An 18,002-nucleotide genomic window follows, 5' to 3' on the forward strand; every position below is an offset into this window, starting at 1 on the left:
CGACTGACTCTGAATGACCCCCATAATGTATTAAAGCAGAAGGCCAACTGGAAGCATATATTATATTCTTACCTCTGCAGTGATCGGAGATTTGTTTCTTAATACCCTTCCATTATCAAGATCCCCCCCCAGCTTCCACAAAACTTTTATTCTCTAGAAATAGTTTTAGAGATTCCCCGTAGATGTTGTTTGGGTGCTTTTTGCCTTGTAGCGTGATATCGTGGCGTGTTATTACTCACAGCGCATGTTTAGATGTACACGCAGCTATTTGTGATGCTCAAAGGAGCATTCTGCCCAGAAACCTCCTTCTCATCCTGTCTGCGTTTATTAGTGCTAATCACAGCGCCATTCATAGGCAAAGTATCTCTGTGTCGCTGTATTACTAGGAAACACACAATCGTCAATGGTTTGGAAAACCTCAGAATGTTACAGAATAATGGCTATAAGCAAAACAGCAACCTAAATGTGTTCTATTACAGGGACCCAAAGAAACTGAGCACTTCCTTCGGCCATAAAAAGAGGCATTCCCTCTCGCTGGGTTTTTCTTAAACTGTACAGGACCATTTTCCATTTTCATATAGAATATATTGCTTTGAGGGAGGAAGGGTCCAAGGACAATTGAATCTTACGTTAATTTATCATTTGTATTTATGGCCAGCTTGTCTGTGTATCTTTCTTAAATTCAGCAGCAGAATACCCCAGATAAGCCTCTGTCTGCATAACAGACAAGTTGATTTTTGAGTGACCTAGGGGCCTATTCATCATAACTAGAAATTCTCTGGAGGTGATCAGGTTTAGAATTCTACCTAATTACCGGAGGGATTCATCATTCCTCCTCTCCATCAGTAAGTATCTATTCTGAAAAGCTGTCATTTTTGCTATGACAGCTTTTTGGGGGAATGGGTATGAAATACTGTCGGCCGCATGGCTGGCGGTTCGATTCCCGTCAGCGGCAGGCCGACATCAGCAGAGTTCCGAGCAGCGGAAGCCCGACAGTGCTGGAAATCCCGATCGTGGATAGGTGAGTATCTACTAACCTAACCTAACCACCCTAACCCTCCTTAGGGGTGCCTAACCCTAACTTCCCCCCCAAGTGCCTAACCCTAACCACCCCCTTCCCCGCTGCCTAAACCTAAGTCCCCCGGGGGGGTGCCTAACCCTAAATCCCCCCCGGGGTGCCTAACCCTAACCCTCCCTCCCCCTAGCCTAACCCTAACCCTCCCGGGGGGGTGCCTAACCCTAAGTCCCCCCTGGAGCCCTAAACCTAACCCTCCCGCCGCGGCTGTCCGCTCGCGGCACCCAGCATCACTACGATCAGGATGACGGGCGCTGGTCTCCCGGCGTCGGGGGAAATGCGGGCGTCTACATGTAGACGCCCGGCATTTCACCCTTGCCGGGATATGACAGTCGGGAAGCCGGCTGCCGGTATTTAGGCAGTCGGCTTCCCGATTGCTTCCCTTTTTGGGAAATAGATACTTTTCCCTGCCTATACCTACCTTACTGCAGCTGTAATCAGTGCCGCGCATGCGCTGTAACATCCATAAAACCAGCGCATGCACAGCACTGCCTAAAGCTGCAGTAATTCTGTCCCCCCAACTGCTGTGCTGACACTGGACCTCATTCAGAGCCGCTCGCAAAATGCGAGCGCTCGCTCTGAATGAGGGCGGCGGGTTCTCTGTAAAGAGCCAGCCTCCTGGCCGCTCGCTAAGCTGTGGGTGACCACCCACAGCTTTAGCGAGCGGCCAGGTTGATGGTCGCGATGGTCAAGACCATCACGACCATCGGGCTTGCGACGAGACCCTTGTGGTAGGGTCACGTCTGCCGCAAGCCCCAGTGAGCTTTAGGTTCTAATAGAGCCGGAAGCTCACCACTGGCATCACGAGTGATGTCAGTGGGGCCGCCCCCAAACGGCAGGCGTTCCTTCGGGAATGCCTCCGTTTGGCCAGCCACCCCCCCACCCCACCTACAAAACGGTGCGAGCTGTCGATCACCATCAACAGCCGTCCCTTTTGTAGTGAGCCCCGGAGAAAGAGAATTTCTCTCTCGCTCCGGGGATTGCGTGTGCGCAGGGCCTCAACATCGACCCGTTTGCGAGCGCTCAGCGCTTGCGAGCAGGTCTGCATGAGGCCCTCTGTGTTCTCCCGGCAGAACACAGTAAGTATATTTTTAAAAAAAGCGGGTTTTATTTTTCTAAACTTTACTGTGTTCTGCCGGGAGAACACAGGGCCTGATTCAGACCCGTTCGCTATGCTGCGCAATCTGCGCATACGTATAATTTGCAATGCGCGTGCGCGAACCTGTCAGTGCGATGGAAAAAATCCTCGCCCATAGCCCACAGTCGGGCCAATATTTTGAGTGACAGTGCCGTTTGTGGGTGGTAACAGGGGAAGGTGCTTGTGAATGGGGGAGTGGATGTGTGAATGCAGGAGTGCCCGACCGTCAGAACGGAGTTTAATGGGTGTGCATAATTAGCAAAATAGCGTCATTGAACATGTGACTTGGATGATTTTCCCATGAACTGTTCGCACTGCTTGCGGGAGGCTAGGTCTACCTTAAGTGCTGCGAGCAGCTCCGATGGCTCCCGATGGTCCCGATTAATCCTACATTTCCCGGAGATGACGTTTGTTGCGAGTGGCAAGGGGGCGTCTTTAAACACTTGCGAGTGCAATAAACCCTCACCCGCTAAGACATAGAGGCGTCCTTACGCCGCAAAGAGCGAGTGCATGTTTTGCATAGACGGCCCCTTTTTGAGAGCAAGCGGCTGCAAATAGCGTCCGGGTCTGAATCAGGCCCAAAGTGTCAGAGTAGCAGACGGAGTCTGAGAAGCGACCAGAGTGACAGAGGGAGCGGAGGAGGACCTACCCAGCTGACAGCAGGTAAGTGTAACCCGCTATCCGCCACCTCAGAGTAGAGTATAGTAACACCATCAAATTCCGAAAATACATAATTTTTGGAATTTGATGAATAGCCTAATTTCTATATCCCCATACTAATGTACTAATGTATGGGGAGTGTGGAAATTAACGTAGGCGGACTTAACCAGGAGATACCAGTGTCTTCATGAATACTAAAATAACGGTTATTAAGGAAAATGCCCTTAAAAACTTTATTTTAGTGTTGATGAATAGGCCCCCTAGACATAATAAAAGATGCCAATTGTCTTCCTCGAACTATTTAATTTGTGGGCTTTAGCTAGCTTGCTGGTATATCTTGATTTTTAAAAATGAGCACTCTGCCACTGCTATCTGCTTGCATGGCAAGCATACTGTTGTAGAACAGTATTTAATCAAATAATTTAATCAGTACCTAATCAAACCTATAACCTAATCAACAATAAAAATGAAATATTCCAATCATAATTCTCAAACTTTTCAGCTTGTGTATCTTTTATTCAAAAATGAGCACTCGACAGCTGTTATCCCTCTGCAGGTCACACAAGTTGCATCCTTTAGAAAGTGCCGCCCTGAGAATGAAAGGTGTGAGTGCCTCTGCCAGCCACAAACACGGGCGCACAATAATACTGTAGATGCTGCTTCTACAGATGTGCCCTTATACATCTTTGGTGCAGTCATGCTAAAATAAAAACCTTCTCGACGCGACAGGTACCGTGAGACTCTGCTAGTGCCAGGCATCTTTTTTGTGTCTTTTTTTTGCCAAAAATGTGACAGACAAAGCTCATTCATTTCATATGCGACATTTTCATATCTGAGTGCAACTCAGTCTCGAAATCTGTATACAAAATGCTACAATGTAGCGCCCGCATATTTTTTCATTCGAAGTTCCTTACAACTTCAGTACATGATCATTTCAATCTCATTTCACATCCATCCATATATTAGTGCATACTAAATTGAATCATTATGTTTCATTGTGTTTTTTTTGTATTAGTGTTTATCACTCATATTGTATTCTATCCTTATTGTTGATGTTTTATGAAATCTTATATTTGTTATTTGTTCATTGGTTTATAAGTGTGCATTTCATGTAATACTTTCTGTGTCCTAGCCCCAGAACTTTTTCTGGTTTCCATCTTTTGTATAACATTATCTAATCCAATCTTTTAACCAGTAACTAATCAAAACTGTATCTGAATGATCTAATCAAAGTGAAATATGCCTGATTCTCATGCATCTGATTACTTCCTATGTTTATTTGTACTACTTCTATGACTTGCCAGTTGTTACGAGAGAGAGAGAGAGAGAGAGAGAGAGAGAGAGATCGTCATTTTACTTCCAGGCTTTTGCCAGATTGGTGCATCCACTTCTGTAAAAAGACCATCCTATTAGAAAGTGCTCTGCCTGTATATCTGATAGCAGGCTGCCGCGTGTTTGAACGGAATCAGTATGTAATACTGCCGGCCCCTAACCCTCCCTTAGGGGTGCCTAACCCTAACCTCCCATCCTAGTGCCTACCCTAACTCCCCTCTAGGTGCCTAAACCTAACCCCCCTTCCCCGCACCCTAAACCTAAGTCCCCCCGAGGGTGCCTAACCCTAGCCTCCCCTTCCCCTAGCCTAAACCCCGGGAGCCCTAAGACCTAACCTCCCCCCCCTGTCTTTGTTCGTTATGCTGGGCGTTGGGCTCCCGGCGTTGGTCTAAAGACAGGCGTTGGGATTTCAACGACTGTCATTAGTTCCTTGCTGGGATTTGACAGTCGGGAAGCCGGCGTTAGGCATTTTGACCGTCCGCTTCCTGACTTCATGCCGTTTGAACCGCAGCTCTGTCACTAATATAGGCTACAGTAGCCGGCTGGCTGCAGTCTTTGGGCCTCATTCACTACTGATTGCAACTGCGAATATGCACGCAATTGGTCGATTGTTGCGTTCTGTGCATGCATCGCAGTGTGCGTGTGCGAACTGGCCTCTGCGATCAGGACTGTGATCGCAGTGACTACGCAGACCCATCGCAGAGTGATTGACAGGTAGTACTGTTTGTGGGTAGTGACAGGGGGGGTGGTCGGCGAAATGCAGGCGTGTCAGTGCGTTTGATTGCCGTTGCAGGGTCGTGCATAAATTAGCCACTTCGATGCCGTACGAGTATTCATAGCGTGTGCTGAAGTTTCCTGAGTGTGGTCAGAGCTTGTGCAAGTGTGCGTGAGGCTGCGATGGTGCTCGATGTTACCGATGGTTTAGCAGTCTTGATAAGGCTTACGGATGTGTGTATGGTAAAGTGGGCGTCCTTATGTAGTGCTGCAACGGCATAGCGATCGCAATGGATTAGCATACTATCGCCGTGAGACTCCGTGCGTAATCGCTATTGCAATCGCAGTTGCGGTCGGTAGTGGATCAGGCCCTTTGGCCAGAATTGGGGAAGATATGGCCACATGTGAGGAGGTCAGTATACAGTGAGTGTAAATGAACGTTAATGATAGGAATACTAATGTAGGAACAAAATGACATCAATGTATCCGTTTTCTTTTATCATTTTAATGAAATCCAACACATCAGGGTGGTTTTGCCAAAAGTCAAAAACGAAGAGGGTTTTAGAAACAACCAAAACACAGGGGTCTGCTTCTATCGCTACGTATAACAACGGCCACTTTCACATTAATATTCCTCCAACTCATCTCAAACAGACAGGCTGCACTTTGCTTTTGACCTTCAAAATCCACGGGAGGGGGGGGGGCGCGAGTCCTAACCCGCACATCAATCTGCTCCCAGTACAACACCAAGCTGCTCCCTGATTGCAATGGAACATCCTACAGCTCCCAGGGCTCTTGTATGTATTTCCATAAGCCACATTCGATTACTGTAATGTACGTAATTATCATTCTATTGCAGCCATTGTTTATGTATATTTCTCCCCACTGTGCAGCTTCCGTCCTCAGCCAGGGCTTCCAGCAGAGAGTTTTTCCTTCCTGAATGGACCCTTGAGAGTGAGGAAGACGCTGTCTTGATCAGTGCTGTCCAACCCATTCGCCATTAGCTAAGGCCCTGATTCAGAGCCGCTTGCAAAAAGCGAGCGCTCGATCTGAATCAGGGCGGCCGCTTTTTTTAAAAAAAACAGCCTCCTGGCCGCTCGCTAAGCTGTGAGTGACCACCCACAGCTTTTGTGAGCGGCCAGGTGAGGGTCGCGACCATCGGGCTTGCGACGAGACCCTTGTGGTAGGGTCTCGTTCCCGCAAGCCCCAGTGGGCTTCCTGCTCTAATAGAGCAGGAAGCTCACTACTGACATCACGAGTGATGTCAGTAGGGCCGCCCTCAAACGGCAGGTGTTCCTTCGGGAACGCCTCCGTTTGACCAGCAACCCCCCCCCCCCAACCCACCTACAAAACGGGGTAAGCTGTTGACAGTCGCCCCGTTTTTTTAGCGAGCCCCGTAGCGAGTGAATTTCTCACTCACTCCGGGGGTCGCGCGTGTGCAGTGCCCCACCATCGACCTGCTTGTGAGCGGGTCTGAATCAGGCCCTATGTGCGGACTAGTATTACTATTTGTATGTAGCTGTGATACCGCGCTATTTGTTTTATATACAAGCAGCTTTTATATACAAACAACATTTTATGTATACATCAAATCAACTTAAAATAATCATTTAAATAATGACATGTGGTTACCACCATTTTTAACCAGGAAGTTACATCACTTCCCTTTTTTAATGACTAATTGAAATAAAGTTTTAAACCTATATAAAGCAAAACACAGACAAAGCACCTTTATCCTTGAAAAAGGGCATAAAGCCTGAAACGCGTCGGAGAAACTATACAGAACATCCACACGGACGCCGCAGCATTAACATCTCAGCGGTCATCGCGCTCCTCACGACTACTGGAGGCACGACAGCGGAGAAGAGAGGCTTATACAGGAGGGAAGCAGCCGGAGCTGTGCGCTGAATCTCTGGAAGGTAGGCAGCAATAGGGATAGATAGATAAGAGTCCCTGCCGCACCGGAGAGGCACACTATTGGCAACTTATCGGAACCCTCTTAATAACTTCATGAACTGCCCAAATCGGCAAAAGAGTTCATAAACATATAACTAATCATTTTTTCACAAGTATTGCGCTCCATATGATTCTTGCATAGATACATTATACAAAGTATCAGTTCTATCTTATACAATCAGCGCTCTATAAACTTTGCAACATTACTATTTCTATGCCACTGCAGATGTGGGCAGGAGGAGGAGCGAGCTGGCGTTGGAAGGCTGTAAAACCAGCCGCACTGTACCTCTCCTCACCTGGACCAAAGGAGATATACTATCATATTCTCTCTTCCTGCGGGAGAGCGGCTGTTATTGCATGGGGCACCTCCGGGAAGGGATATAGAATAGGAGATATCATATTATCATATTCTCTCTTCCTGCGGGAGAGCGGCTGTTATTGCATGGGGCACCTCCGGGAAGGGATATAGAATAGGAGATATCATATTATCATATTCTCTCTTCCTGCGGGAGAGCGGCTGTTATTGCATGGGGTACCTCCGGGAAGGGATATAGAACAGGAGATATCATATTATCACATTCTCTCTTCCTGCGGGAGAGCGGCTGTTATTGCATGGGGCACCTCCGGGATGGGAGATAGAATAGGAGATATCATATTATCATATTCTCTCTTCCTGCGGGAGAGCGGCTGTTATTGCATGGGGCACCTCCGGGAAGGGATATAGAATAGGAGATATCATATTATCATATTCTCTCTTCCTGCGGGAGAGCGGCTGTTATTGCATGGGGCACCTCCGGGAAGGGATATAGAATAGGAGATATCATATTATCATATTCTCTCTTCCTGCGGGAGAGCGGCTGTTATTGCATGGGGCACCTCCGGGAAGGGATATAGAATAGGAGATATCATATTATCATATTCTCTCTTCCTACGGGAGAGCGGCTGTTATTGCATGGGGCACCTCCGGGAAGGGATATAGAATAGGAGATATCATATTATCATATTCTCTCTTCCTGCGGGAGAGCGGCTGTTATTGCATGGGGCACCTCCGGGAAGGGATATAGAATAGGAGATATCATATTATCATATTCTCTCTTCCTGCGGGAGAGCGGCTGTTATTGCATGGGGCACCTCCGGGTAGGGATATAGAATAGGAGATATCATATTATCATATTCTCTCTTCCTACGGGAGAGCGGCTGTTATTGCATGGGGCACCTCCGGGAAGGGATATAGAATAGGAGATCTCACTGTCTCCAAGATAGTGGAGAACTGGCGATGCCCAAGAAGACTGGGTGAATAGGGAAGCAGAACGGGGCGACAAGGGTAGAAATTTCAGTTATTATTATGATTTATAATGTACAATACATCTCTGGAATTAATTAGTGGTATAATATAGTCACCTCTGCTATCTAAGTAAATTATCAGCTATCTTTTTATATCTTGAAAGATCGCAAAATGATTTCCTTGAGTTTTATTAAATGTTAATACTGTTCATAAAAAAAAAATAAAAAAAATCTGTCTACCCACAAATATCTGCTTGTGGGACAATGGGGTAGGGGAGAGGGATTGCCAGCGCTGGGTGCCAAGGTTAGTAGAGCCGGGGTGGCCTTTATGTCACTATGAATTGGAAGGATTCAGAGTATCACTGTTTTAGTAACATGTAGGGAGTAAATTCAGGAAGCCGGGTTCATGTTACGATGCTGGCAGAAAATTCACCCACAAAGTCAGGAAGATGAAATAACAATTTAATTATCAAGACACCAATGGAGGTAATTACGGAGGCCCACCCAGTGGCAGAGACAACCAGATGCTTGTTTGCAACATGGAATAAAACAACAGTCACAATGATAGTTCTGCAAAACTAAAGTCTTGGGGAGAATCCCTGCATGTTAGAGGAGTGGTAGCCGAGCCCAGGTAACCACTAATATAAGATAGAGGGGCCTATTCAACAACACTAAAATAACGTTTTTAAAGTTATTTTAGTATTCAAGAAGACACTTAACACAGGAGATATCACTGCATTAATTTCCACACTCCCCATACATTAGTATATTAGTACATTAGTATGGGGATATGGAAATTAAGCTACTCATCAAATTCTGAAAATTATGTATTTTCAGAATTTGATGGTGTTACTATATGCCATCCTCAGGTGGCGTATAGCGGGTTACACTTACCTGCTGTCTGCTGGGCTCCCTCAGTCACACATGCTGTGTTCTCCGCCGGCTCCCTCCGTCACTCTGGTTGCTTCTCAGGCTCCGTCTGCTGTTCTGACACTGTGTTCTCCCGGCAGAACACAGTAAAGTTTAGAAATTGAAAAAAAAAATTGTTTTTTTTTTCTAAACTTTACTGTGTTTTGCCGGGAGAACACAGTGTCAGAACAGCAGACGGAGCCGGAGGCGGCTGCAGCAGGCAGGTAAGTGGGGGACAGGGGGGAGGTGAGTGGAGGGGGGAGGAGGGGGGTTGGGGGGGAGAAAATGACTGTAGCTGTAGGCAGTGCTGCACATGCGCTGGTTTTACGGATGTAACAGCGCATGCGCAGCACTGATTACAGCTGCGGTAAGGTAGGACACGTTAGGGAAAAAGCTGTCATCACAAAAATGACAGCTTTTCGGAATAGATACTGATGGAGAGGAGGAATGATGAATTCCTTTGTAATTAGGTAGAACTCCATGCCAGCTCTAAACCTAATTACCTCCAGAGAATTTTTAGTTATGATGAATAGGCCCCATAGTCTCTGATCATTCAGGATGAGACTGTTACTTGAGACCACAGTAGTATACTTGGATACTAAAATAAGGAAAGACTAAAATAAACAAAATGACGATGAGTCTTTAGAATGCAAATGCAGAGTAATGAGCCCTTTCGATGTATGATTAAATGCAAGGCAGATTTAAATTAAAATAGTCTTTATTATTTATTTATTTATTACCAGTTATTTATATAGCGCACACATATTCCGCAGCGCTTTACAGAGAGAATAATTGGCCATTCACATCAGTCCCTGCCCCAGTGGAGCTTACAATCTATGTTCCCTATCACATGCGCACACACACTAGGGTTAATTTTTGTTGGGAGCCAATTAACCTACCAGTATATTTTTGGAATGTGGGAGGAAACCGGAGTACCTGGAGAAAACCCACGCAAGCACAGGGAGAATATACAAACTCCACACAGTTAGGGCCGTGGTGGGAATTGAACCCATGACCTCAGTGCTGTGAGGCAGTAATGCTACCATTACACCGTCTGTGCTGCCATAAATTTTGCAGAGATGGCTGATGGCTATAGCAAAATCAACTTCCAAGAAACAGGCCAAGGTCAGGACAGGCAGCAGACAAGGGAATGCTATGAAGAAACCGAGGGTCAGGGCAGGTAGCAAGCAAAATACTCCAGTTACAAGCCAAGGTCAGCAACAGAGGATCAAACAGACACAGCACAGATGTCCAGGACCAGGAACAAAACACAATGAGCTGCCAAACTGCAAAGAGAACAAGCTTTATGAGGCTTCAGCACAGGTCGAGGCAATGGGTGTGGTATGATTTGAATTTCCTCTGGCTCTGAAGGTCGACGGTCAGAATGTCAACATGGTCATTGGGTCGACAATCAATATGTAGACATGTATTAAAGTCGACATGGTTCAAATGTTGACGGAATCATAATGCCAACACCAAAATGGCGACTTGATTCTTTTAGTTATTTTAGCCTAACTCCTAAACCTAACCCTAAAAATCAACAAAAATCATATTCAGCATTTTAGTGACATGTTAAATATCGACATCTTGCCCATGTCAGCCTAAAAGCATGCTACTGATTGTCGACCTAATGACCATGGGCCTGATTCAGAGCTGAACGCTCTGACCAGAGCGCTCGCTCTGAATCAGGGCCCTCCTAACTTTTTTTGGAGCGTCCTCATGGACGCTCGCATAGCTGTGGGTTACCACCCACAGCTATAGCGAGCGTCCATGATGATGGTCGCGATGGTCTTGACCATCGCGACCATCGGGCTTGTGACGGAGACCCTGCGGTAGGGTCTCGCTGCCGCAAGCCCTGGAGTTATTTTGGCTCTATCAGAGCCAAAATCACTCCCACTGACATCACTAGTGATGTCAGTGGGGCTGGCTTGAGACGGTAGGCGTTCCCATGGGAACGCCTCCGTCTGGCAGGCACGTCCCTGGCACGCCCACCAAAGGGGGCGTGCTGTCAATCAACACCGACATCACGCCCCCTTTGGTGTGAGACACGGAGCGATGGAGCTCCCTCCGTCGTGCGCATGTGCAGTGGGGGGACATCGACCCACTGAATGACCCCCCCATGTTCCCATTCTGAATGGCGACATATTTTAGAGGGGGTTAAATGTGCAGAATAGACGCAAAGAGATGGTTAACTTTCATCTCCACGCGCAAGGCTTCCAAGTGCCTGAGTGCAGCTTACTCGCAATTTGTGCGCCAGGTAAAATTTTGAGATTGAGATGGTGCTATCTCTTCTCAGCGCCTTACTCCCGTTATACCTGGCAGCAGGGCAGGATGGCGTGCAGGTGAGGGCGTGGAAGGAGCGGGACAAAGTGCTGCAGGCAGCTGCTCCTTATAATCGCTGAACCAGACCTTGTGCAAATTATACCTATATAACGGAACTGTAGTTTGAAAAAAAAGATCGGGGCATATTTCTGCGGTAGAAATGATCGTGTAAAAGTAATTATCACGTTAAAGTGTTTTTAAAAATATATTTAATTCACTTTGCTGCCAAAACAAGAATCAGCTAAAGTGAGAACAAATGCAACCAACTAGTGCAAAACTGACATCTCCGGGCTTCATGTGGTTAATTGAGGCCAAACCTCGTTTGACTGAGATTGGACCCTCCGCGCCGTTCTGAGCACGGTCAGCCACAGACGGAGGAGCAGATGTGCAGTAATCGCCACAACCATCATTGGATAATTACATTGTTCATTCTGATTATAGCAGGAAAGGGCTCTGCCAAGTGCGTCTGTGTGAGGTGGTGACTTGGAAGGGTGTAGATTATGCGCCTGCAGATGGTGCACTGAACTGCGAGACGTTAATATGTGTAATTATATGGGCTGTTACTTATATTACTGAAACGAGGACCTACATTGCAGGCCGAGAGAAGCAGAGCCGTAGCGGGCGGTGGCTTCCCAAGTTACGGCCCCTGTAGTGAAGCACTGAGGTCACTGCAGTAATACCCCCACAGGGAGGTAGTCAGCATGCCTCCACACGGCATGCCAACGGGCTATATCCCGGCTCCAGAACACCGACCGCCGGCATGCCGAAGGTAAGTATAACGGGGTTACCACACGGGAGCCAGGAAGAAGGCATGTTCTGGGTAATGGCTTCTACGGAGGTATTTAAGGAGACATCTTTACAGCAAGAACTTAAGCAACTGATATTACATAGTGGAAGATGAAATTCTGCAGCTCTAGTAGTAATAAGATAACTTTATATAACTAGTAGGGTTGTAGGTTTTTTTTTTTTTTCACACTGCACTTTTGGGGCTGATTTAAGGGGGGGGGGTGCAAAAGCGCCGGCAGCAGCATCTATTGGCGGTCAACCGCCTGCAACTGTATGCTAATGCCGCTGCAAAGCTCTTCCCGTGTGTACATCAGTGCGCCCGAATGTGCAAGGGCTGACACGCCCCGTTAGCATCCGTATAAGCTGTAACACTGATTGGTGCGCACTTAGACGTCACCATCGATCGCACCAGCAAAACTTGCGCCCACTCTATGGCAGCTTGCAGGTTCTCTATCCTAGTGTGGCTTCCTACGTGAGCATCTGCGCGTCTGTACGCATCCGCTTTCACCGACATGCCTGTGCCACACTCTCCATGACATGCTCATAAAACGGACCATGGACCTGATTCAGACCCGGTCGCTAGCAAGCGTACGCTCGTTGCTGGCGATGTTTGCTAATGTAAGCATGCGTATGCATCTCAGTGTGCGTGCGCGAACTAGTCTGAGCGATCGGGAAGCGCTCGCTCGCCCAGCAAAGACAGCTCAGTGGAATGAGTGACAGGAGAGGCCGTTTGTGGGTGGTAACAGGGGCAGACCAGTAGTAACGGGGGAGCGGAGGTGTGAACACAGGCGTGCCTGAGTGTTTCAACGGCGTTTCAGAGGCGTGCCTAATTAATAGGCAGCGTCATTGTACACGTCACCTGGCTGTTTTTACACTGAACTGCTCGCAGTGCTTGCGGTAGGGTAAAGGCAACCACAAGCGCTGCGAATGCTCCCAATGGTACCTGATATACCGATGGTTGCATACACTTCCTGGAGATGACGTGCGCAAGTGGGCATCTTAAGACAAGCTGGTGGGCATCTGCATACACAAAGCGATCGCTCTCCAAGACATAGTGGGCGTGCTTATGCCTTGCCGTGCGATCGCCTGCCTTGCTGGGTGTGTTCTGAATTTGCATACGCTGGGAGCGAGCGTACGTATCTAGCGACCGGGTCTGAATCGGCCCCATGTGCCAAGTCACCTCCCTGTCACTGCCTGGAAGAGCCGCTGCACATTCAATACGCTCCTCCATGCGTGCATCTGAAATGACAACTGCGACTCTGTACGGGCACAATCCGCGACTTAGATGATGGGCAGCAGGAAAAATTCACTCCACTTTTTGTGGCCTCCTGGCTTTCTCTGTGATTAGCACATCCCTGTGCGCCTTGTCGAAGTCGAATAATTGCATGCGACTGCAATTCAACTGTTATCGGACGATTTGGTCGTCCGCTGTCCGATTTATGTTGGTACAATCCATGATGCACCATTGCGTGCGCATGCACCCAATGTGCGCACATATCCACACATTCGCGCAACACTAAATAGCGAATAATATAATAACACTCTCACACTGACAAACACAATATTCATGCAGGGTCTACTTAGTAATGAGAAACAGCTTCTGTATACATGTCTGGGAAAGGTAGTTGAAAGATATATACACCAGGATACTTTGAGTGTTTTACATATAAATTGAGAAGCCCCGCATACAGACAAGTGTGGCTGTGGCAATTGAAATATAACCCACTGACACTGATATGCACACTTGAAGAGAAGTTAGAAACAATGGTCGGAGGTTTGCTTAAGAAGTACTGACAAGTGTATTCTAAATAGGCAGAGGGAAACCTTTGAATTAGCTATCAGACGAAGTGACAATGGCAGTCAGCTGGGGGTCTCCACCCTGCTTGAAAGTGAACCTCACTGCTTGTAACACCTTGCACTGTAGTTTTAAAATATGTTAGAAAGGAATAATATATATATTAAATCCATCATAAATACAGTGAATTGCATAACACACACACATAGGGCCTCATTCAGAGGCGGCCGGAGGATGCAAGCGGTCGCTCAGAAACTGGGCGGCCGCTTGCATCCTGACCGCCCGCCTCTGTTTCGGTCGTTAGGCTGTGGGTTTACACCCACAGCTCTAACGACCGCTAGGGTGATGGTCGCAATGGTCAGAGACCATCGCGACCATCGGGGCTTACGACGAGACCCTAGGGGAGGGTCTCACTTGTCGTAAGCCCCGGAGAGCTTCTGGCTCTGTCGGAGCCGGAAGCTCTCCACTGACATCACTAGTGATGTCAGTGGGGCCTCCCCCAAACGGTAGGCATTCCCATGGGAACGCCTCCGTTTGGGCTGCCACCCTCCCGGCCCGTCTTCCAAATGGGGCGAGCTGTCAATCAACATCGACAGCTCGCCCCCTTTGGAAAGAGACCCACTACGACCGGCGCTGTCGGTCATAGCGGGTCTCACGCATGCGCACGAAGGAGCCGGCTCCCTCATGCGCATGCGCACTTGACAAACATCGATGCGGCTGTGCGGTCGTAGACCGTACGGCCGCCTCTGAATGAAGGCCATAGACTTAACATGCATAAACACCGCACATTACGCACAGTTGCGCTGTTTTTTATAAGCACTCTACACATAAACGCACCACGCATATTAGCAAATTTACGCAAGATTCTCTTACACATACACAAATTTCCTAAAAGGCTCCTTATTATAAAGGCTAATATTAGAAGGTTTATTCGTTATTGTATAATGTTATAAACCGCATGTACTTGATATCTAAGGTTTAGTATGTAGTAGCCACATCGTGTTTGGTGCTATTCTAAACCACATTTTATTTGCAGATCTCTGGTTCCATCGGCAAGGAGATCGCAACATGCGTCTGCAAGTTATGGATTACAGAGAATTATGTGTTAGAATGTACTTTGTATATAGTGTCTATTGATTAGTTAAAACACACACAAAGAGCCATTGGAGGGCTGAACTACCATTGTACTAACTGACCTATGACAGAAGAACCAAGAAGAAGATCCAATAGGATTATGCCAACTCGTTTCTATTGTATTGCCTAATTTCTGCAAGGGTTTATATGCAAGCACCCTGGACCTGTTAGTTAGTCATCATATTCTTTCTGTTGACGGAGGCTTCACCTTTGATGCCAGAAATCTGGATCCAGAGCGCCTGTGTAATGTATTGACTACCTTGTTTATGTATATTCTTTTGCGCTAATTGTATTTTAGATCAAGGCGTGTAACTATATGCTTTTTGGTGAATAATATCTTTTTGTGCTTTGGAAACACAATCAAAGTCTGGAAAGCAATTATTTTCTTGTGCGACTTATAACGCTAAATAGCGACATTTTGGGTATAAAGGTTATTAGGAATTGATAGCCTTTTCTCTTTCTTCTATACAGAGCTGTAATGAGACATGCTGGTGCCCTGGAGCATTGGTGCTTCCCCCCCTTCCATCTTCCAAAGAGGGGCATAAGGCACTCGGCTGAGAAAGGGGCGTGGCCTAATGGGGGAAGGGGCATGCCAAATCTGATTTGTCCCATATGATGATGAAGGGGTACCAATCCCGTTGTACCACTGTTATCCAGGTGTCACTGCCCAATACAGTGTGAATCCAATGGCTGCAGTGATGATACACAATAATGATGCAGTATAGCTCACCAGCTGTATAGCTCACCAGCTGTATAGCTCACCAGCTCTATAGCTCACCAGCTCTATAGCTCACCAGCTCTATAGCTCACCAGCTCTAGAAATAGGAGCGCGCTGGTGAAGCTGCACCTGCAGCACAAGCCTGGAGCAGACTGAAGGTATAGAAAGAGCGCTGCTTGTAGTATATATGCAGCAAATATCAGTGGCTGGGAGATCTGTGTATGTACCCTGCGCCAGCAGCTGAACTCACTGGCAAAAGTACTCCCGGTGTGCTGGTAACATCTGAGTCGGGAATTGGTGGCTGTGTTCAGGGCTGTCATCCGAACTGTGGGGCCCACTATACATGTAACAGACAGTTGCCCCCTTATTCCCCCCCCAGCCACTTGGACGCCTAGAGAAAGCACATGCTGTGATCCCCTTTCTCACATGACACATATATACATACATACATACATGTGTGTACATTTATAGAACACCTTTATATGTATAACATTTATAGAATACCGTCTTTCATACACAGGACTTGAACCCAGCACCTCTCACATTGACATGCAGGAAGGCTCCTGTAAGCATATATGCACTTTCAGTTACAAACTCCTTTATTTAACACGCACATTTCTCAATACTGTCATACTCATCCCATCACCTCTCAAATTGCAGTCAGACACCCAACACATGGAGCTATTTGTTCACAGGCTTCCTTCACAAGAGCTGATATATCCATGTGTAAGGTGTCTGACTGTCAGGTAAGACGTGATGGGTTTGAGTCCCGTGTGAGTTAAATAAAGAAGCATGTGACTGAAGGTGCTTGGGGAGGTGGCCAGATGGAGGGGGAGGTGGCCAGATATCAAAGAAGAGGAAGCTCCAAGTGAAAATGATTATATGCACAGGCACCTCTAAACAGTGCCCCCTGCCTTGCGGTGCCCTGTGCCAGTGCACATGTCGCACCACCCTAGTTACAGCCCTGCTTCTATACTGCGGACAGTGCTGTGATTGGGTGATTATCAGCAGTGTCTGTGATGTCACCATAAGGGGGTGTGTGATGAGTTAGTATGGGAAATAACAAGTGTTTGGAGACTGCAAGATGAAAAATAAAGCTTCCCCCCCATGTGTGTGCGCTGAAACAAAATGGGCGTGGTCACATGTCACAAGGGGCATGGCCACTGAAAATTGGGGGCCTGTCAACATGACACACCACCATTTGGAGTCACTCTGGGAACATTCCTTACCATTCCATATGCACCTCAATGCCCCCAGTAGTATATCCCCTTATGTAGTGCCCCCTGTTGTAGTGCCGCTTATGCAGTGCCCCCTGTTGTAGTGCCCATTATGTGATGCCCCTAGTAGTAGTAGTGCCCCTCATGCAATATCCCCAGTAGCAGTGCCCCATTATGCATGCCCCCTGCACCGCCTGGTCCGACGGCGCCCAGGGCATGTGCCCTGCTCTACCCCCTCCCCGTTATACCACTGCCCATGAAATCACCCATTTTATTATACAGATAGGCCGTTTTTGAATAGTCTTCTCTCATCCCGAACTAAAATCTCAATATACTTAAAAAAGAACCCTAACTTTTCAAATGCTACATGTGAATTAAAGGAAAAATATATCCCACCATATGGTTATTAAACAAACGACTTGTTTTTGCAATTAGACAGATATAGTGTAAATATGTAGCCGGCAGTGACATCTGTGCCGACGAGTGGGTACATTTGTTCTCCAAATGTAGTTTTTGCAGTGTTTACAGGATTGAAGAGACGCATGTCTGTCCTGCACCCACAGAACCCCTGACATGTTTGGTCACAAATGGCTTCTGATAATGGGCCTGATAATGGGCTCGTAAGCGGCCGCTCGTTAGCTCCGAGCGATGTTTGCCCAACTGCGCATGCGTACGGATCGTAATACGCATGCGCGAACCACTCAGTGCGGCCGAAAATCGTTTGTTCGCTAAATAGCGAATGCCTGCTAATATGAGTGACAGGAGGAGGTGTATGTGGGTGGTAACAGGGGAAGGTGCTTGAAAACGGGGAGTGGAGATCCGAACGCAGGCGTGCTTAAAGGTCAAAGCGGGCGTTTTATGGGTGTGCATAATTAATACAGCAGCGTCATTGACCACGTCACTGGGTCATTTCATAGTCAGAACTGCTCGCAAGATTGCGGTAGGAAAAACCAACCACAAGA

At 47.3% G+C, this 18,002-nt stretch overlaps 1 protein-coding gene across 1 annotated transcript in view; it reads right to left on the reverse strand.

Moving 5' to 3' along the window:
* The window catches only part of SUSD4 (sushi domain containing 4), a 341,394-nt gene that overhangs the window by 63,800 nt on the left and 259,592 nt on the right, over nucleotides 1-18,002 (reverse strand). The gene's annotated exons all lie outside the window — the stretch shown is intronic.

Source organism: Taudactylus pleione, unplaced genomic scaffold, assembly GCF_031769625.1.
Source record: "Taudactylus pleione unplaced genomic scaffold, aTauple2 ptg000011l, whole genome shotgun sequence".
NCBI lineage: Eukaryota > Metazoa > Chordata > Amphibia > Anura > Myobatrachidae > Taudactylus > Taudactylus pleione.